Source organism: Lates calcarifer, linkage group LG1, assembly GCF_001640805.2.
Source record: "Lates calcarifer isolate ASB-BC8 linkage group LG1, TLL_Latcal_v3, whole genome shotgun sequence".
Taxonomy (NCBI): Eukaryota; Metazoa; Chordata; class Actinopteri; family Centropomidae; genus Lates; species Lates calcarifer.
In genome coordinates, this window is record NC_066833.1 from 23880532 (window position 1) to 23901764 (window position 21233).

Genomic DNA, 21233 nt, shown 5'->3' on the forward strand with positions numbered 1-21233 from the left:
ACTTGTCTCTGTCAGCTACTTCCACACGGTTACTATTGGGGAGGAAAAAATACATGAAACACTGCACCATCAAACACCAATAAAGGTATCTGATGGTGCATCAGTTGCTTAACTTTGCCGTGCATAGTCAATGGAGATCACCTTGATTTCCAACCTGTTGTTAGAATTAACGGATCGCATTAAAGTGGTTGCAAGGAGGCTGCAGGAAGCGTGTGCTCTTTTTTTGATTTGTTTTTTAAGATCATGTGAAATAGTGAGAGGACAGGTAGTATAATTAACACCGTCGTTTTGTCTCTCTGTCACGATCGAGGGACATCTCTGCACGGAAGCATCCGCATTGTCTTCGTCTTGTGCACCTAAACCTGGGATGAAGGAGTGTGAAATTTGTGTTGGGGTGTGTGTGTGTGTGCGTGCGCGTGCGCGTTTGTCTATGTGTATGTATGTGTGTGACTCAACAGCGGTATCGATTTTGCCGCGGGTCCTGCATCACTTTTCAACCTCGATGTCCCACCAGAGAAATTTAGCTTAGGGCAAATTTTATCGATCCTGCCCCCCCCCCCCCCCTCCGACTATCCCACAGGCGTGCAATTTTGGAATACAGGGGCTCAATGTGAGAATTAGTGGAGTTCAACTTGGGTAGAAAAACGAGTGAACATATGAAATTGCTTTATAGGATCCGTGATGCTTTTTTTCTCGTGGTATTTCAGCATTTTGCTTTAGTTAGAATCAGAAAATACCCTGCCTTCCTTGTGGGTTTTCAGCTGCTGAGCTGTGACACATCATCAACAGCCATCACTTGCTGCTTACATTGCCATGTGTGCTCCTGATGCTGGGTTCATCTCTGTGACCCTTGTGCTGAAGCCAGCTCTTCATCTGTCATCTGTCTGTGTGGTGCTGATGTAGCTCAATGCATAGAGGGCGGCAGGAGCTGAATTTCACCGACCATCCAACCATTTTATAAAGCTTCAAAATAGTATGGTCATAAAAGGAACTGAGGTGTGTTTAAAATTAGGTTGTGGTTCTCAAATTGTATGTTTTGGATTAGTGCCAGGATGTTTAAGTGATATTTTTCCATTAGGGTGTATATTGACTATTTCGAGTATTGAACGTTTTGCACCTTACAGGCCACAAGAGTGCAGGCTCCTTCAGTTCTAAACTGAAATGAAGTGATGAAGTCTCTTGGATGAGAAATGAAACGTCTTCAAGTATCTACAATCAAGTCCAGTTGCCCTCAGTTCAGCCCTTTTTGGATAACCATGACTTGGATGAGTGAGAGTCTCTACAGACATCAAAGAAAATATATGCAAGTGTATGCACAGTCACCAAGCATGTTTTAATGTCATTGTCTGTTGACAGTAGACTGAATTCTATTGTTAACTGAAAGGTGTTGTTCAGTTTGCTAGCCCAAATACATTCTTGGCCATATTCAAACTGTATCCAGATTGAAAAAAAACAAAAAAAAACAAAACAGATTAATTGTGATTTTCCCAGATCTGATTGGAATCACACTTCACACCACATTTAGAGGTGGTCTGAAATGCGATTCCAATCGGATCTCTACAGACAGGTCTCAGTCTGGATGCTCTCGCCGCTAAAACAGGATTTCACTGTCTTTCGAGCCATTTGCGATGAAACATGCAATGCCAAATCTAGAGTGACAGTAGCTATGCAGTTACTGATGCCTATGCTACTATTAATTAATATTACCCATGCAGGTGGGTCGGTGATGTCCAGACACGTAAATTCAATCTGATCACTTGCAAATAACGGTGTGGACGGTCTGTCCTAAAGAAACCTAAAGAAATCTGATTCTACCTGCAGTCTGATCAAAACTACAGCCATGTCACTGTGAGGGATTATAGCCAGGTGTCCAAATGAACCTTTATTTGATCTGGTTAAACTTTCCTATCTGCATGAGACTGAAGTGAGTTTCATAGTCAGTCAGGATTGAGGAACCCATCCCATCTGTTTGATTTGAAGTATCTACAAACTGTCACGGTGGCTAGGGTGGTCGTTTGGGAGTTTGTGACCGCTTTAAAGTAATGAAGATCAATGGAGGTAATTAGAAAAAGCTGCCGATTGGTTTTAGCGGCCAAGGAAAAGAAAACAGACGGGTCAGAAATGACAGGTATTCAGTGGACTAACATTTGTTGTGATACACACAAAGGTTGTGTTTAGTCCATGTCACATGCATGTGTCTAAAATGCCATTAGTTTCAAAATGGCAGAGAAGAACATACGGTTTGCCCAGGTGACATAGAATAATTAGAGGATTGACAGAGCTTGTATTGTTTTTTGTCCCGCTTCACTTGACTACAGCTTGACATACTGACAGATACTGACACATGGATACAGTGTCTAAGCAAATATAAAACCATAAAAGACAATATTCTACAGCAACAGGCTTGCTGAGCCAAAATTGTTCTAGGATCTTTGCTTTCTGTTACAGTGGCAATGCACAAAGCTTGAACTACATTCCTTGAGAATATTCAACCTCATATTCTGTTGCGCAGAGGGTTTGCCGTGTGCTGATGCCCTGATGGTTTGCAGGAGTGCCTTCTTACAAAAAAGACATTTTTCTGAACCTCTGTGTGCATCACTGTTGTCTTTCTCCGCCTTCCTTTTTTTTTCTTTGAGGGAAACGAACGGGAGCTGGCATGCTTGCTGCATTCACAATCAGTACTGTATAAAAACACCCCAAATTATAACCCTGGTGAGCAGTGGTTTGGAGTATCTGACACTCAGAGGGAGCTACTGTAGCTGGACATGATGCCTCACAGCAAACCTGCCTCAGAAATCAGTGAAACAAGTAGGGATCATGGTCAGGATTAAGAACTCCAAAACTCCTCTGTGTTGCACACAAAAAACCCCCTGCTAATCTCTCCATGTCTGACCCCCGTCGTCTGGCACTGAGGTCTTAACGGCTCTCTGTTATCCTCTTAAATGCCCCCTCTTCATATCATAGCTGTGTCCTTACGCCACTAGCCAAGATAAGAAATCCAATTAGGACGAGGCAGATTTTTCGTGGGTCTTAACTGCCGGGGTCTTGCTGAGTTTAACAAGGCTGGATGCAGCCCGAGGCTCGTGTCATCAGCGGTCCTTGGAAGTGTCAGGTCCACCCACATGCAGATTGCGGCTATAAACTGGGATTGTCAGAGAAGCAGGGAGCTGTGTCAGTGCTCCTCTCCTAGTGTGCACATCAGTGACGGGAGCACAAGGTTGTGTAAGACAATGTGCTACATTTCCCGAGCTGTTCTGTAACATTGTGAATTTACACTGACTTTACACAGCAGGGATCTCGACAGGAAGTTTGTTAAGAGTGACAGTCAGTGATTTATGTAAGTGCAAAGGACCGAGCCTCTTTTTTTGAAATACCAATTTTAGGATCCTGTTTCATGATGACAAGATAAAGTACATCTGAGTCTGAGTGTATGGCTGTATCCGACACCCACTACCTTCAAGCCATTTATAGTCACATCACTTTTAAGGTTCTTGAGTGACAAAAAGCCTGGAACTAAAAATTAAAGTGACATGAAGTCTTAAAACAGTGGGCACAACCGTGTCTTTCATAAAACCAGAAGTTCTGCTTGATAAAATCTCTGCCCTAGAAAAAAAACGCCTTCCTGAGTACAGTTACTGCACCAGGGACTGGAGGCATCAAAATCTGTGTAGGCTCACAATTAAAACCTCTGTGCATGCAGACAGAAATATACAGTACGCACATGCATGGCTCTGTTTTATTAATTGCAGTTGGTCCAAACTTGCAGACTGATCCCATGCACAGTTTGTATCCTTGACATGTTCACAATCATTGCGTTAAGTCAGTGATGGTGCTGGGTCATGAGGGTCAAAAAATATGCAATGGCATGAACTAAAGCTGCACGATTAATTGTATTAAAATCGCGATCTCGATTCAGAGCTCAATGCGATCTCATTGCTAAATGACAACGATTCTGCTGCATTTTCATCAGAGACACCCGCTGCATCAAAACAAACGCGCCTATCTTCCTCAGCTAATGACAATGTGGCATTACACCACGTCATTCAGAGCAGCAGAAACTCAAATAAAACCGACAAGAGCAAGTGTGAGGCCAGACATTGTATTAGGACAAATAAAAACAGCAAAATGAATCCAGAAGAAAACCCTGCTGTGTTTTGTGCTGAAATAAGATTAGCTAGTTAATTCTACCATTTTCTCTTTTTCAATTCTTTCTTTCTCTCCTTCTCGGCTCAACCAGATATTCTGCAACTTTATAATATTTCAGCAGCGGCAGTAATATTCCCACGGCGGGCCGCCGCTACAAAATGTATATAGCGAAAACACTGCAGACAGACACTGTCACCACTAGTTTCCACTTTAGATGTGTGGTTTCTCGCGGCGGGCATGTAGCTGTCAGCAGGCGGGAACAACTCACCTGACACTTGAGCGGAGAGAATCAGAGCGAGTCACACTGCCTGCATCGTTGTACTGCCCTTCGTTTTCATGAAGTATCTAACTCTAAAGTTAGTTTTGTTGTTTGGTCATTTTAAGACAAGATTTGGTTGTAAAGTTTACAGCCTGTCACTCTGTTGCTCCTGCAGTGCTGTGTGTGTGAATACTGAGGCAGCTAAAAAAAAAGAGTAACGACTCGTCCACTGACATTCTGTGAGTCATATCAGGGTACTCCTGACTACTGTATCAAATAGTTGACATTTCAGGGGCAGCCTTAGAACCTTACACAGTTTATTACCATACCTGACAAGCTCCCATAGACACAAGGAAATTACAGACTCGATCAATTACTACTTAGCCAAACATTCAATTCAATTCAATTCAGTTTTATTTATAGAGCGCCAAATCACAGCAGAAGTCATCTTGAGGCACTTTTAATATAGAGCAGGTCTAGACCGTACTCTTTAAGATATGGCCTGTCCTGTATCAGGCACCATTATATTTTCTGTTCCGCTTCCTCGTGTATTGGGTAAATTAGTGTATAAAACAAAATCGTGAGCAGCTAGGGTTGCTGTGGTAGTTACCAGTGTTCGATAGTGTTCACGTACACACCGACTACACAAGTTTCCCACCGTCATTTTCTTATAACATAAAACCCATTTGGTTCATTTTCGACATATCAGCACTAGTGCCCACGTTCATCAAATAAAAAACTCCAATTTGTAAACAGGTCGGATGCTTCAACTATAAACTGCTTCGTGCAGCAGCAGAGCAGAGTATTATCAAAGAGTAGCGGAGTCTTTAAACCCAATGCCAAAATAGAACCTATTAATGAGGTGATGTGCAAACGTTCTCTGATGAAAGTGGCAGCATCTGGAGGTAACGCTTCTAATCTATGCACACACACCTTGAGCCGACACGTCTCTTGCAGAATGTCCGGTGTAATTGGTGTTGCCATGGTGGGAAAATAATCCACACTGTGGCATCTCCCTCTAAGTAACTCATCCTGCATGACCTGCATTTTTTTTTTTAATGATGTTTACATTAGTAATTTTTGCGAGACATGTGCAGGTCCTGCTGTTTTACATACAGTAGTACAACAAGAGATAGAGATTAAATTGTAAAGCTTTTCCTTTACATTACTAAACATTAACACTTTCAATATTATGCCCTCAACTGAGAATCCTCAGATCCTTTGTGGTTCAAAAATCAATGTGGTGCAGTTGGATTGTGGACTATAACTTACACTGGTAGATTGGTTGTTGTCTTTCTGCAGAAAGTGTGCTTGAAATTGGACTCAACTGATTTAGCATTGCACTGTAATACTGTCAGACTCACAATGGGCAGTTAAAATAAAATGATTGAAATCGATCCAGCAGAACCAGATACACTGTCTTTTTTAGTCCATGCATTCTTAATATCTAGTGCCACAACTACCCACAACTACACTGATAAGTGTTTGGCTATAGATTCAGGTGTTATGCGAGTATCAGCTAATGACTTGGACAGCCTTGGATGAATCACTCCCCATTAACTGGAAAGTGTCCCTTGTTTCCTTGCTATTTGAATATAAAAATGTACTGCACAGTGCCCTCAAAAATACCAATGAAGGAAAATGGAAAAAAAAAAAAAAAAGTAGTGCCCATGCTCTATATGCTGCTGTGTGTGATTCTACATTTTGAGGAAGTAAATACGGTCACGGCCAGCGAGTCTGCGAGGACTCCAAGGAATTTGGATTCAGCCTGTGAAAGCAGAGGCACATGCATGAGCCCTGTTTCCACTCTCGAAAAGTAGCTGTAAAAGGGCGTATGCAGCCCCTTAATCAGTTAGAATTTGCATATTAATAATTGAGACATCTCAATGAAAATCACAAAGAAGAAACAATTTTGTTGATTGTCTCGTGGCATCAGCAAGGTTCTCCAGCAATGCCATCACAGCTGTCATTACACATCACTGTGGAGTCAGACTTTGAAAAGTATATAAAATCAGGGAATTAAAGAGGCCTTTAACCCACATAAAGAGAAGAAAAAGTTGAGCTTGCCTTGTTTATACATCTGGCCTCAGGGGATTTCTCTGATTAACACACCTCATCAGTGAACATCCCAATATGTTATTAGTTCTGTATTTCTTCTTGGCTGAGAGCTAATTTCATCCTGGTTTACCAATATTTATTGACTGAAATTGAGTTTACTCAGTGTTAAGATGTCTCTCAAAAAGTGGGCATTTTCTCATCAATGGAAAGCCTCCTCACCAAATGATATCAAATGACTGTATTACATTGGCCCAATGGAGCAAAAATGCACTGGGTTGTCTGTTACGTAGCCCAGAAAAACCTACCTCTTCTCAAAATAGAGCATTTTTGTCACTGTAGATATATTGGGATTTTGAACAGTCTTTGATCCTGCTCAAAGAGCGCCTTATTTCAGATAAAACGCTTTGACAAGTTCTTATGTCGCAGCTGGAGCGAAAGCCAGCCAGATTTTAAAGATAAGTAATGAGGACATTGTGGATGGCGACTAAGCTTGTGATCAAACTCTGTCCCGAGTCCCGAAGAAAAAACAAAGTCTTGGATTTAAATTTCTGCTGTGATGTCTACTTCTGAAGTTTCAGTGAGGTCGATTTGAACAGTTTAATATGAAACTTGTCCATCTTTAAAAGGATGTACCTTCAATCTGAAATGCCAAATCCCAATCAAATATGTCATGTAGTTCAAATGATGGTGGCTAGATCGCTGTTAGTACGCTGTGTGTTGCACAGTGTGTTTCTGTGTTAAAAGATGAAGACAGCAGAGAGAAGACAAATAGAAGCACTTGTCTGGATAAACAAAATATTGAAATCAAAACATTTCACTTTCATTTATATTTCACATTGTATGTGCACAGCATCAGTTACGCTTTCCCTCTGAGGTTTTCTTTTTCCTATCATTGGCAGGAAGACGAGCATTGTTGGCAATCTCTCTGCCAAGCACACACCACCGATAGCTCTCATCTCCGTAACTCGGCACCCTGGATGCTCGACAACTGCAGCCAGCAGGTTATTGAACCTGCGAGGCGTTCCCCCCTGTTCCGAAGATCTATCACATAAACAGTCTTTAAAAACTGCTCGGGACTGGCTCGCTCTGGGTGTGATGGATTGCTGGAATCAGTCTCATAAGAATGATTGCGTTGGCTCTTGATTCGGTGAGTCTATAAATTATAGAGCTATGCCAGCTGATCTCAATATATCCCTCCCCTCTGAGTTCATCTCTCATTCTCAAGTCTCACTAAGGAATATGTGATAGATGTGTCGCTAATTTGTTTTGCGGTTGAGACATATCTGCCACTCATTTGCATAAGAGTGCTTTCTCTTGAGGGGGCTTATTTGTCTCTGCAAAGAAAGAAAATGTAACATGATATTACCTGTCATTTGTCATGCTATGCATATACTTGCGCTCATGGGTCCTATAGAGTCCTTACTGCTGCTTAATGACTTCCCACTTAAAAATCTAAAGCAGTTGCTCCTGAGAACATAATAGATTTTGGTGTTACTGAGAAAAAAGCAATTACCCACTCAGACATTCACTGAGATTATAAAAAGCAAAGTGTATATAAGATGTTAGTGATACAGGTCTGCCCAGAGGCTATTTTGGGGGGTCACATTTTCTACCTAAAACTAAACGTTTCTCCTTTGGAAACACACAGAAAGATTTATGAGTTCATTAACATGCTGAGTTTTTATTTTATATCAAGTGTGTAGTGGTGTAGAAGATGCCATTTAGCAAGTTCATTAATACATGAAGTTATACTGTTGTTTTAAAAAATATAATACACTTAATCATTACTTTTCCAAAGATTTAGTAAAAAGTTGTCTGTATGTTAGAGTTTGTGAAAGTCACGTCAGTGAGATTGCGTCAGGCCAAAATGGGCTGCAGAACCTGCTGTGCAGTGAAATTAATGGGTGGGAATAGATCATGAAATGTTCACAGGGCGCTCTGAATCCTGAGGTGCAAAATGACTAAAATTCTAGAGGAGTATTGGTGATAGAATAAGTAGCAGAGGCCTGGTAATGCTATATGCTATATATGGCTGTATAAATGATAAAAATCTCTTTTCAGTTTATGATTATGTAAAAAAAAAATGGATGTCATGCAACAGCTCAGTGATTAAATTTACACATCTTATTTCTTATTTCATCCTATTTCTAGTCATAAAAAGCCTATCCACAAGGTTTTGTATTGTACACAAGTGTTTATATCCCACAGGTATTGTTTGTTTTTGTCGTTGTATGCTTTCATGGTGTTCTGTGGTGTTTCCATATGGCAGTACCATATGTGTCGGTCATATCCCGTCATCATGTCCTGATTGCACGAGAAATGCTTAGAAACACGAGTTTGACTTGATGCCATTTTTCAGAAGTCATCTACTTAAAACAAACTCTCTTGTTACGGTTATCTGGTTTCTGTACAAAGATGAAATGTGCATGTGGTCACATTCACAGACACATTGCTCTTGTAGCAGCTATTTACCAATTTTGTATATGCATTTATACGTGCACGTTATCTAAATGTGGTTACAACTGTACTGTACTGTACTGTGTTCAAGAATTATGTTAACAAGGCCAAACCTAAAGGCCAACGGTTATAGCAAATTAGTATGGCATAACAAAAATCATAACCCTATAGAGGGTTTTATTCACATATACTACGTCCCAAAATTGGCATAGGGTGTAGGAGGAGTGGTAGAAAAAAAAAGCGAGAACGGCATAAAATCTGAGTAGGTGGAAATGAGTTTTGTGTATAAAGACAGATATGTGTTGAACCAAGGATTCAGGTACATCGAAGAAAAAGAGAAAACTATCTCTGTGGCACACAGCTCAGGAGTTATGAGTGAAAATGCAAAAAGATGGTTCATTCATTTATTTTTTTTTAAAGCAGTCTCCCCTTGTTAGCATTGAGGCAGAAAGTCATGCCAGTAAGATCAAATCAGGCTGTCAGTCCTAATCACAATGTAAAGTGTTCATTTTACTGATCCGTTTGGTTTTAATTTGTTATCTGATGTTATAAAAAGCATGTGTTACGTCCCAAATTGACTGTCGATTTGTCCTGTGGGTTTATGAGTGGGACCTTGACACCACGGCTCCACCAGCCAATCACTACTGCGCAGACTCCACAAAGACGGCAGTGCTCGTATCTGGGCTTTTATTTATTTATTTTCAGTGAGGCACAGTGGAGAAATTAAGTGTAGAATTTTAATTAAAATGTATGAAAAATATTGACACTAAAAGTTGTGTAACTTAACCGAACTCCAAAGTCTGCATGCAGCAGGAATCAGGACTAATATAAACAGGCCAACGGGTAAACAGGCACTGAGTCTACTGTCTGACTCAGATACCTGAAGAAATCTGGTGAGCCTTCAGCATTCTCTGGCATTTATGGAGAACTGCCGTGGGCAAGTCTGTATGAGAGCTGGTGTCAGCAGCAGCACACTACAGCTACGGTAACATTGCCACCAAAAAACTTATGTTTCTAATTAAGACTATTGCAACCCCAGTCTTGATTTGTCAATTCAAAAACATTTCCTGTTAACTGTCTACCATTGGCTTTCTGAATTTTTAAGTGAGACACATAAGAAAATATGTACATTTTTGGTATTTTTCCTCTACTCTCTGTTAGAGTGGTCAGTATTAATACATTGATCACACACAGAAACACTATTATTCCAGGATAATTCTAATATACTGCCAAATGTCAGCTTGTTCTCTAGAGGGTGGTCTTGAGTAGAGCGTTAAAGAACCATTCTTTGTTTCTGTGTTTTGAGGAAACTATATGACAGGAGGAGCATGGGAATAACCTGTATTATTGTGGGGGCATTAGTATGCAAGGCTGGTCTCTGCTTCCTTTGCAAAAGCGGTGAGCACCCCCTGATGAGTGAGAAGAAAATTTGAATGTTTTTATTCTAATCAGCATCAGCAGACTAACAAGCAAGAGTGTTTGGAGTGAAATGCAGCTACTGTGACCTCTTCTTGTATAAAGTAGGATGTCAGGTTTATCGCATACACAGACAATCTTGGTGAAAAACAGCACCCAGCAGCGAGTATCAGTAGTCAATTAACGCACGTGTGGATAAAAACACAACTCTAAATAAACACTAATGCTGCTTTTAGTTTTGACGTAGTTGTATAGTTGCTTTAAAAAGCTCAGAAAATCTTTAACAAATACAAAACTTCTCCAGTTTGTTTTAGAGAGCACGACCATTTGGGACTGGCAGCAGTTTTTACCAACTCTCTCCTGCCTTCCTATATATGTGTTACAAGCTCTAGTGACCAGGTTGTAGCCAGACCACAACAGTCAGGCAGGGAACCATCTGTTCCACAGCCTGGCAGCAGTCTGTCCAGCAGTTTCCTGCCACAGGACTCAAGTCTGTAAGTTTAAAAACGTTAGTGTTATGAATACAAAAAGCGAACATAGAAAACTCTTCAGCTAAACTGGAGGAGCTGAGCAGTTTATCTATCTCCTAATAATGAAAGGGATGATTTTTCTGTGTCTATTTTAATGACTATAACCTGTGGTTCACGTCTGTTAAGTGGCTGCGGTTTTGAAATGTAAAAATTCAAGACCTTGGCTTTCAAGATCTTTAACCCCCCCCCCCCCCCTTTTTTTTTTTTACATTACTAGTGTTATTATTGTATTTTCATTATATATATTTATTATTATTATCCCTGTTGGCTGTTTGCAAGACCCAAAAGTACATGACTACCTTACTATAGCAGTAAATGTGTCATACTCCATGGCCCTTTATCCTTTTATAAGTATTCTCCAGGTCTATTTGAATATGTAGTAATTTTCCAGCAGTATGTAAAATTCTTAAATACGCAACTTAAGTGGCAGCATTATGTGAATGTCACATCATGTTCACAGTAGCTGGTTAATCTTTTACCTTGAAACACAGATGAAACAGTTAACTGTACACCAAACACTGAATCCCTTCCCTTGTATTTCTTCTGTAGTGCTTTATATACACACACACACTTCATATTCATGCAGGGACATTTATGAGCTGTGAAGACGCATTTAGGCATATCTTTACAAAGGACAGACAATTTCCATTCTTCAGTCACTATTAGCTATTGGCCAGAATAAAGTTAGCAAGGACTTTATGAGAGGAGGCAGGGCAGAATAAGTTGAACCGGAGGAGAGAAACAGGCATTAGCATGTGCTGACATCTGAATGTTACTGCGGGTAAAATGGCCAGTGAGGGGCCACCAGGCCACCTCGGCTTTCAAATGACTGTCTCCTGGCAGTAAAAGACATTTATAAAGGTTTAATTCAGAAAGTTAGCGTGGGCCTAAAAGGCATGCTTTGACATTTTAATTTTAGTTTGCCTTTGTTCCTTCCTCAAGGATAGGATAGACAAGGATAGAAAATCTACCTATCTACCTATCTAGATAAAACTCAATATAAACTGATTAAAAAAAGATAATACCGAGACACTTTAAATGTCAAGTTATCCCATAAGGACACATTGTTGTACACTGATACATCTATCACATCTATGACCATGGGGGTGATGATAAATGATAGATCATTAATTGCCTGAGAACTACTGCAAAGATGACTGGAGGAACACCATTGAGACTGCATAAGACTGCAAGAGCAAATGCAAGCACAAACCCATGTACATGTGGTTTGGTTCACTTTTGTAATGTTTAAATCCTGAATACTCTGAATTAGAGGTCATCACAGGTCCAAACATTCATGCTCAAACCCAAAACAACCTGGGAATCCACTACATGAAACTGAACCAGACCAGTCTGTTTCTTGAAAGCTGGGACCTGGATTCATGCAGAATCGAAAAATGCGCAACCAAAATGCTTCAAACCCAATCAGCACCAATTTCACAGGTTTGGGTGGCCCCGTTAAGACCTCTACTCTAAACTTTTGTAGGGAAGAATGTAAGAGCAGCAGGTGAAGCTGGGACGAGCTTCAACAACGACAATGGGATCTGCTTATCTCTTTAAAAAGCAATAGAAGACAAAAAACTAGTCACATTTGTTAGGCATCACAAAGTCTGGTGTCTTGCTGCATGGCAGACAGTATCTTTGATTTAACTGCATTTCTGTTACTGGAAGCACTGACATTCCTGTGTGAGCAATAGACATAAAGTACTGTATTGTTCCAAAAAGGCAACAACTACAGAACAGCAAAACCTCAACATAAAGCCATGAAAATGAGTTTTGAACTTGAATGTGCTGAAGGTGGAATTATACTTTTGCACGGATGCATGTTATCTTTCCTAACCTATACTCAACAAGGGGTCACTGTGAGCTAATATGCATGCCTTCGAGATTTCAACAAGGTGTCATGCGGACCTGTACGACAAGCAAGCTGATTGGTTAATCCAGCTCCTGTCAGAGGTTGGGTTTGAAATGAAAAAAAAAAAAAAAAAAACAAGAAACAAACACAACGGTGTGAATCTTCGAACAACACCTACGCACATTTGCTCACTGGAAACCTGGAGAAGCATGTTCTAGCCTTAAGAAATGAAGTGGAATTTCATGCTAATGGAAGCACCAACATTGCACTAAAATTGTTTAGCCTTTAGCTGCGCTACCCCATCCAAACTGGCACAGGCGAGTTCGTTGGGAGGTAAGAAATTACTATTAAACAAGTGTAGGTGGAAAAGAAAAACATCACCGGATGAAAATTGCACTATTTTTGCACTACCACTGGCTTCGCACCAGTATGAAAACTGAGCCAATTGGTGACAACCCATATTTGCAATAACTTCTGTAGACAACCACTTCAACTGAGATGCGGAAAACATTAATTTTGGCATGACATGGCTAAATATTTTTGTTCTTGCATGTTTAATATACAGTAGGAAGATCAGTGGAAGATGATGAAAGATGTAAGATGACTGTCACAGTGTTGCCTCAAGCTTCTGTCAGTATGATTACAGGAAAATCTGCCCCTTTGAAAGATTTCAGAAAATATTTCAGATTCAATCAGCGATACAGTTATGTTTTTATTAATTGTCATTTATGTTAATGGTTTGTGATGGTTGAAGGAAACTCTTCCCGCAGGCAGGACAGCATGCAGAAGCTGTTGATTAAGAACCTGCGGCTGAAACTGAAGTCATCCTCTCCTCTCTCGGCATGAAAACAACAGATTTGATCTGTTGGCTGAAAGGTCGAATATAAGATGAACGGTGAGGATTAGGCCACAACAGTTGCTAAAACTGCACCTGATTGAGGGGGCTTTCAGACAGAAATCTTTCAGCACCAAGGACAAGGTCTTTTTAGGCACTCAGCACATTGGTACTGCACATTGGTACTGAGTTATTTTATTCTTTGTTCTTGTTCATCAGACAGAGAAGCAGGGTGTTGATTGGTGCTGCACTTTGAGATGAACACGTGAAAACCTGGCCAATTAACAGCCGGTTTGAAACTGACTGCACTGCTTTAAGTGCTATGTGAGAAGATTTGTTTTTTTTTTATCTTTCAATTAGTAACACAGAAAACCTCCGCTTACATATTACAGGTTTAGGAATGACAGATTTAAACGTAATTTCTAAATGGATAAATTCTATTGGCTGTTAGCCCACCTGTAAATCAGCCAGAGGTTGTGTGATTGACAATAACTGATGATAGACTAAACCTTTAAATCTGACTTACCACTTGACACATTGTTCCTATCATCATTTGGCAACATTGAAGAGTTTAACTGAACCCTTTAACCAACTATTTTACCTTTGTTTCAGTTTTTTTTTAATCTGGTAAGAGAACTGGTCTTCCAGGCAAATGAATGTAGAATACATTTCAAGCATGTTGCAGTCCCTGACTGGATATTCACTGAACAAAATAGGCTGGACTGTGAAATGAATGTATTCTTCATTGCCTTTGCTTTGGCCCGAGGCTGCCAAAGAACTCTGGAGAGAGAGGAGTTATTGCTTAAGTGCGTTAGGTGTATGCTCTGTGCATTTGTATGTATAAAGTGTTGTAGCGATGTGCCTGAGGAGGAAGCCAAAGCTCATCCCAGTAACACAGTGGAGGGGAGGGGAAGAGGTGTCAAAACATTAATGAACGGTTGTGTGTTCCTCCATTTACTGCTCCAGTGTGGTGACAGAGCTGCAATAATAGGAGCAGCGCATAATGAGTCGCTGCAAGAAGAGAGTACACAGTAACACGATCTTGCACATGCACATACAAAGGCACACACTCTGCAGGAAAGCTGCTTAAAAAGATGGCTTGGAAAGAGAGCCGCTGGCCCCTGTTGGTTACCAGAGGAAGTGAGTTGGGCACATCCAGCTGGAATGGATTCAATTATTTTGTCCCTCAGCTTTGAACCCTCTGTTTTTGGTATATCAAGTTTCCACTTCCTGTTTTTGAAATTTTGGTGTTTCCATTGGCCAAAAATCAACCAACAATTTTTTTTCCTATTGGTATTTTTTGGAGTTCAATACAAATGGAGTTTACATTGGTGCGTACTGCCTCCAGGAAGTAAGCATATGCCATATACCCAGACAAAAGCTTTTGTCTTCTCCTGTCTTGTCTGTATTTATGCTACCAAACTGATTGCCAGCCCTATAAAAACTATACAGCCTCTAATACTATTACAAACTCACATGAGTACTGTGTGACAAAGTTAAGTTTGCTTTAAAGGAGCTACTTATAAAATTTGCTATTGCTACATAGCTAATATTGGCATTAACAGCCATTTATGTATCCCTGTGGTCTCAGTACCTGTTAGCTTGTGTATATTACACCTGATTGTTTTTAGTTAAGTTACACTTTACACATCTTTATTCATTTTCCACATTCAACAAACTTGATCAGAAAGCAAAATTTGTTAAAATAAGGGTAAGATAAAGTAATAGCAATAGCAACTACAGTGTCAAATTAATTGGATGAATGACTGGAAATGAATGAATAAATTTTAAAAAAGTGCAAATGTCTCCTTTCTGGAGTCAAAGCACATCTAACCGGGTTGGGCGGATGGTCAGAGGTCCCTAAGAGGTTTCATGTTCTCTTAAAGATATCCCCCTTATTTTATTATTATTTTTTAGAATAAGTGCACTGTTCCAGTTGTAATATTTTCAGAATTTGTCTGAACAAATTAAATGTTGGAAGTCTCAGCTGAACAAGATGCTCTTTTTTTTTTTTGTTATATAGGATATTATATCAGTACTCTTTACCGTCTGACTCCCTGTTTAGTTGTGTACCAAAAGAGATACTGAGATACAACATACATATGAGTCGGTAGAGTTTGTTTATTTAAAGTAAAACTACACACAAAGCACAAACACAATTATCACAGTAAATTATATGACCTATAGTTTAATATTCAGGGAAGATAAAGAAGCGTATTGTTTTTCACTTGACATTGGCCTGCCATAATAATGTGTCATGCACTCCTGTGGTCTGAAAGGTGCCAGTAACTCGATACCAGAAAAACTTAAAATACTTGAAAAGCTCGACACATTTAGAGAGCTGGATAATTAAATGGATCCATATTTTGGGACAATTTAGAGTTTTAAATGTATGAATCTGCTATATGTAGCAGAATTCATGAACATGATGAACATGTTTTGGCACTACAGTTCCCATCATGCTTATGATGATACAAACAGGAAGTAAAATGTGAGGTCAATGAGTTTAGCCTCACTCACATGAAAAGTCATGCTGTCTTAAGTGCCGGCCGTTTGCTCTGTAACAACAGACACATTCGCACCCACAACAATCAACTGGATTAATTATGAAGCGCATCATTTTTGTATGACTTGGATTTATGGACACTTGTAGCGATGGACATCACTGGAAAAAGTAAGTCACTGTTATTCAAGCAGTGTGTGTATGATGTGTGTATATTCTGTGGTTGAGAAGAAGGGGGGAGAAGTTTTGGCAGAGATTGTGTCAGTCAGGTTTAAGAGGTTTAGATCTTGATTTCTGATTTAAGAAATTTTTAAGTTTTTAAATCAACTGAAGGGCTGTTCCCGGCCATTTTAGTGTCCTGGGCCAAACATCTCCCTCCGGAGGGGACTGATGTTTACAAAGTCAAATAATTTCATTATAACTTTTGTTTAGTTTACTAGCGCTAGCAAATACAGTTTTTTGCTTGTGTGCAAGATATAAGATGACAGTGTTTTACCACTTGGCTCTAGATCTTTTCAGACCTTTGAGGCCAACTGGGTGAATCAGGTGTCTAAAAATCACAACATCTTCAGTTTGTTATTTTCTTCTGTCCAGCACTTTGTTCTCCTTGTATTGAACAGCAGCCTATTTGGGATATTAACTCTTAATGTGTCACCATAAAACTGTTATATAATCACCGTCTTAGAGTGAAGACACTCAGCATTAAATGCTGACAAAACTGAGAAACTCACTCATGTCTGTTCCAGACTAGATAATTGCTCCCCTCCACATGCTCAAACAAGAAAATTCCTCAAAAAGCCAGCCAGTTCATGGTGCAATAGGATTTAATGGCGGTAATAATCTGTAGCAGCACAGCCTGACAGGTGATGCAATTTCCTGGGCCTTTGCTTTTCTTCTAATCTGGCTTAATAGGATGTGAAGCTTTGGTTGTGCTTTAATCTCAATGAACAGACCACAATCCTTTGGTATGCTCATAGCTAAACTTGATATGACAGGGTACTCAGCAAATTATTTACTTGGAAAGAGATTATTCTGTGCGCTGAAAGGTGATGTAAGTTTAGCTGAGGATTGTTTTTGCCGGCGTACAGCTCCGGGATGTTTTGGGGGCTGACAGGGACACAACGCTGGCTGTTCATTGGTATTCTGGAGCTGCTCTGCCTGTCTTGCTTTACTATAGAATGCATAGACTTTGTGACAAAGTTGATGAAGCATGCATTTTCGTCATAGCGCCAGGGGCAGAGCTCCCACTGTGGTGATGGAAGCATTAAGCAGCAGTGGGGAAAGAAAAGGGAGTGTGTGGACATACGTAGTGCGCACACACACAGGTTATGCAATGTGTGTAAGACAGATTGTAGTACATGTGTGTGTTTACTTGCATTTGTTTACCTCTCTATATACTGTGTCTCTATGCATGTACTGTATATACTGTAAAAGCATGTTTAAATCACAAGCATATGTCATTTGCATACATCTTGTATGCTCAGCAGGCACTTTATTAGGAACACCAATCCAATTCTAGGTAAGGCTTCCCTCTGCTCTCAAAACAGCCCCAACTCTTCACGGCATTTATTCCACAAGATGTTAAAAACATTCCTTTGAGATTCTGTTCCATGTTGACATGACTGCATCACCTCATTTCTGCTGATCTCAGCTGCACATTCATGCTGCCAATCTCCTGTTCTACCACATTCCAAAGGTCTTCTATTGGATTCAGATCTGGTCACTGTTGAGGTCACTGAACTAACTGAACTCATTGTCAAAATCATGAAATCAGTTTGAGATGACTTTTGCTTCGTGTCAAGGAGCACTGTCAGGCTGGAAGTAGCCATTAGAAGATGGTAAATTGTGGCTATAAGGGTATGCACATGGTCAGCAACAATACTCAGATAGGCTGAGATAGATGTCTGATTGGTATTAAGGGCCCAAAGTGTGCCCAGAAAATCTTCCCCAACCCCATTTCACCACCACCACCAGCCTGGACTGTTGACATGAAGCAGGTTGGGTCCATGGATTCACGCTGTTAATGACAAATTCTGACCCTACAATCTGTGCGCCTCAGTGGTAATCTTGATTCATCAGATTAGGCTACGTTTTTCTAGTATTCAACTGTCTACTTCTGGTGAGCCTGTGGCCACTGTAGCCTCAGATTTCACTTCTTGGCTGACAGGAAGTGAATCCCAATCCACCTCAAGGTTTGACTTGTGCATTGAGATGCTTTTCCACTCACCACAATTTATCTATATAGTGCCAAATCACAACAGAAGTTATCTCAGGACACTTTTCATATAGAACAGGTATAGCCCGTATACTCTCTGTAATATTATTTACAGAGACCCAACAATTTCCACCATAAATGTTTATCTCAGTGACCATATCCTGGTGGTGACAGCACCAACCAGTCTGGGCCATTCTCCTCTGACCTCTCGCATCAACAAGGCGTTTCTATCCACAGAACTGCTGCTCACTGGATGTTTTTTGTTTGTTTGTGTGTTTGTTTGTTTGTTTTTACCACAGTTTCAGAAATATTCAAACCAGCCTGTATGGCACCAACAACCATGCCACTGTCAAAATCACTGATACCACATTTTCCCCCATTCTGATGTTTGATGTAAATATTAACTGAAGCTCCTTATCTTATAAGGCAACTCGTGTGTTTTTACCCAAATCAGAGGTTTTCAGACTTGCTCCCCCCTCTAACCACAGATGACTACAAGCAGGTATCCCTCTGCTGCTCCAGCTAAGCTAGGGACTTCTATCTAGGGAAACAAAAAGAGAGAAATTTGTGCTAAATAGACTGTTATGTCAAAAGATACTGACTCGGTTTAGCTCAGTGGGACTTAAAACCTCCGGTGTAAACTGCACCTCATGTAGGTGATGAGAATGAATGGGTCAATTAATAGTTCATTAATCTGATAAACTAATCTGTCATTTAGTCCTCTAAGCTCTAAGAAAATTGCCCTGGTCTTGTGCGTATACACCACTGCATGTGGATATAATAATTTTTTTGAAAGCAATCTTCACAGTGTCTCGTTTGTCGTGCTTTAGAAGGATGAGATGCATCTTGTGTATTGCTGAGCTCTTCTAGTGAACCTCTCCTCCAGAGCAAAGCTGCTGCACATTTAACTCTGGGAAAGACACAGTGGGACTACTTTGGTGAAGAAATGATACTGTAATGATTAAATGGCTCACTGCTGAGCTGAGTTCAGTAGTGGTGGCAAGCTGCGCCCTGTCTTCCACAACCCATAATTAAACCATCTGAAGAGGGGCAAAGAATAGTGATTATTCATGGCTAGTTTATGGCACATTCAGGGAGTTGCCGAAATACTTTCTTCATCTTGTCATGTTTTCTTGTCCTCTTAAATAAGCCTCATGTGCATTCATCCTGTGATGAGCTTGGTCAAAGGGTGACAGCTTGTGGGTGGTGCTCTGGGCTCCAGCTTTTCAATCATGCAGCTGCAAAATTCTTTACAGTTAAAGTATTTTTTCAAAGCTTTTCATACTGCCTATAGTATGGATATAGTGTAGCTAGTGTAGCTAGAAAAATGATTTGAGCAACTGGAAAATGTAATGCTACACACACACTCACAGGGCACAACTGTTCAACAAGCACATCAGCATGTATACAAGAAAGTGCAGGAATGCTGAATGTTAGTGATAGAGGCCATTTTCTCTCTTTTTTCTTTTCTTTAGTCAAAAAGCATGTTGACCTCCAAGTCACCCTTGTTGCTCGGCTTTATAGATGAGAGATAAAATGGGTCGCACACTCTTTGTCACAATGTGAAAATTAATTATCCAACATTTCGATCTCAAGGTCTTCATTAAGACACAGTCATGACTGAGCTTTATAGAAACTGAAAGGGCCTCTGGGGCTTTGTGTAGTTCACTTGATTGTAATTTAGTTCAGGAGATCAGTCAAGTTGTGAGAGTTGACAGGGCACCTCATTTATCATGTTGGATTATAAATTAATAGTACGTTGCATTGATTTTATACATCAATTGCAGTTGCCTTGAGGAGTACTATGAGTACTGCTGTTGCCTGCTAACATACAACATTACTACAGTTGTATGTTGAATGTTGATTGCATTTACCAAGTAAGGACAAAGGGCCAGATACAATGCAGTCAACAATGGACATGTGCATGTAGTTGTATGTGTACTACACTGAGGTCTACCGTGCCTCTCTCCCACTATGTACATATTTGGATAACCTATAGCACTCTGAGACGTATAGTGAATGGATAGATGAATGTTTCACAAGAACATTGTTGCCTGTGTCTGAATTCTGTTCCCTGAATCTGGGAAAAAAATTAAACATTTTAACTTGATTCTTCGGTTTCTGGAGACTATATGTGCTACACAGAAATTAAAGGAAAGATAACCCTATTTCGTTCTTGTCCTTAGGGCATTGAAGAGAAGTACAGGTGGAAACTCTACAAGATAAGTAACAGTGTCAGTAAAGCACACAGAAATTATTCAAAAATCCATGCAAGCTTATTTTAAAAGTGTCACCAGATGATGGTTAATACAAGAGGAACCAGTCACTTTAAGTAGAATTAAGGAGAAGTAGTGAGTCGAACTGCAGTAGAGTTGAGTTCACTGTGATCATTGTGGGGGTTTTTGTGATTCAGTCTGAAAGCATAAAAAAAAAAAATATTAACTTAACTCCCACATCTCACCTACTCATTCACACCCAGTCAAACCACCGTGAATAGACCTCACACTTTGTAACTTTAACTAAAATTCAAAGAGAAGCATTCCGTCACACACCCCCCCCACCTGCAACTTTGTGATTTATAGTTGCCAAGGCTTTGACTTATTTATTTATATTATCTCAAGATAGCTGATCGTAAACCAAAAAGGCTGGATGGAGGAGTGGAGAAGCAGCTTGATAAATGGTCTGTGGGAAAAAGCGGACACCTGATAGGCCATTCCAATGGGTGAGAGACGGATATTGGCCAGAAAATAAAAACGCCTCCCTTGGCTCAAATAATACCTCAATCTGTCTCTTAAAGGAGTGAGGAGAATGGAGCGATAGTTCCATTAAGGACCACAACCGATTCTTTTCAATATCTTTCCAGAATAAGTGTGCCTTCGTGTCCCCTTTTCTGAATGTCAGTTGCAGCTGTTGTCACCGCTGTTGGTGCCGATAGTCAATATGGAAACCAGACAGAGAT

General features: G+C 40.2%; 1 protein-coding gene across 3 annotated transcripts in view; it reads left to right on the forward strand.

The window, feature by feature from the left end:
• LOC108901333 (inactive dipeptidyl peptidase 10) overlaps positions 1-21233 on the forward strand; it is a 231937-nt gene that overhangs the window by 50860 nt on the left and 159844 nt on the right. The window lies entirely within an intron of this gene.